A 2,009-nucleotide genomic window follows, 5' to 3' on the forward strand; every position below is an offset into this window, starting at 1 on the left:
CAGCGAGGTGGCACCAATAGTGAGAAGCATGGCACTTTGTGGTAAAGAGTCAGGAACTGTGGAGAGTCAGTGAAGGAAATTGTTCAAATGCCTCTGAGCACTACGGGACTTAACTTCTGAGGTCATAAGTCCCCCAGAATTTAGAACTACTTAAACCTAACTAACCTAAGGACATCACACATATCCATGCCCGATGCAAGATTCGGACCTTCAACCATAGCGGTCGCGCGGTTTCAGACTGTAGTGCTTAGAACCGCTCGGCCACTCTGGGTGGCTGGAGGAAATCGTTGGTGCCTTTTAAATAGGAAGGTATGTTAGGGGTAATAGATTGTAGGGGTTGGTCTATGAGAGCAGCAATTCTCTCAGTAACCGGCCACAATGGGGCGTCTTGGGTGATTAGGTTTATGGACTTTAGGAATCATGTAGAAGGTAGGATTTATTAGTGGAGTGAGAGAGTTGAGCAGAGGCATGGACTCCAGGGAGAGGCTCTGAGGTGGGCATAAGGATTTGAGTAGTGACTGGAGATCTTGCTGGATTACTGGAATGGGGTCGCTGTGGCAAGGTTTGTAGATAGAACGGAGGGGTATCTGTTGAGAGGCCAGACAAACATGTGGTTCCTGAAGAGGGGCAGCAGCCTTTTCAGTAGTTGCAGGGGCAACAGTCTGGATGATTGACTGATCTGGCCTTGCAACATTAACCAAAACGGCCTTGTTGTGCTGGTACTGGGAAAGGCTGAAAGCAAGGGGAAACTACAGCCGTAATTTTTCCTGAGGACATGCAGCTTTACTGTATGATTAAATGATAATGGCGTCCTCTTGGGTAAAATATTCTGGAGGTAAAATAGTCCGCCATTTGTATCTCCAGGCGGGGACTACTCAGGAGGACGTCATTATTAGGAGAAAGAAAACTGGCGTTCTACGGATCGGAGCGTGGAATGTTAGATCCTTTAATCGGGAAGGAAGGTTAAAAAATTTAAAAAGGGAAATGGATAGGTTAAAGTTAGATATAGTGGGAATTAGTGAAGTTCTGTGCAGGAGGAACAAGATTTTTGGTCAGGTGAATATAGGGCTATAAATACAAAATCAAATAGCGGTAATGCAGGAGTAGGTTTAATAATGAATAAAAAAATAGGAGTGCGGGTAAGCTACTACAACCAGCATAGTGAACGCATTATTGTGGCCAAGATAGACACAAAGCCCATGCCTACTAGAGTAGTATAATTTATATGCCAACTAGCTTTGCAGATGATGAAGAAATTGATGAAATGTATGATGAGATAAAAGAAATTACTCAGGTAGTGAAGGGAGACGAAAATGTAATAGTCATTGGTGACTGGAATTCGTCAGTAGGAAAAGGGAGAGAAGGAAACATAGTGGGTGAATATGGATTGGGGCTAAGAAATGAAAGAGGAAGCCGTCTGGTAGAATTTTGCACAGAGCATAACTTAATCATAGCTAACACTTGGTTGAAGAATCATAAAAGAAGGTTGTATACATGGAAGAATCCTGGAGATACTAAAAGGTATCAGATAGATTATTTAATGGTAAGACAGAGATTAAGGAATCAAGTTTTTAATTGTAGTGGATTTCCAGGGGCAGATGTGGACACTGGCCATAATCTATTGGTTATGACCTGTAGATTAATACTGAAGAAACTGCAAAAAGGTGGGAATTTAAGGACATGGGATCTGGATAAGCTGAAAGAACCAGAGGTTGTACCGAGTTTGAAGGAGAGCATAAGGGAACAATTGGCAGGAATGGGGGAAAGAAACACAGCAGAAGAAGAATGGGTAGCTCTATCAGTTTAATGTGATGTAGGTGATATTATTATATATATATAATATTATCGAAATCGAAGAGGATGTAGGTGAAGATGAAATAGGAGATATGATACTGCGTGTAGAGATTGACAGAGCACTGAAAGACCTGAGTCGAAACAAGGCCCCGGGAGTAGACAAGATTCCATTAGAACTACTGACAGCCTTGGGAGAGTCAGTTCTGACAAAATTC

Source organism: Schistocerca gregaria, unplaced genomic scaffold (assembly GCF_023897955.1).
Source record: "Schistocerca gregaria isolate iqSchGreg1 unplaced genomic scaffold, iqSchGreg1.2 ptg000362l, whole genome shotgun sequence".
Lineage (NCBI taxonomy): Eukaryota > Metazoa > Arthropoda > Insecta > Orthoptera > Acrididae > Schistocerca > Schistocerca gregaria.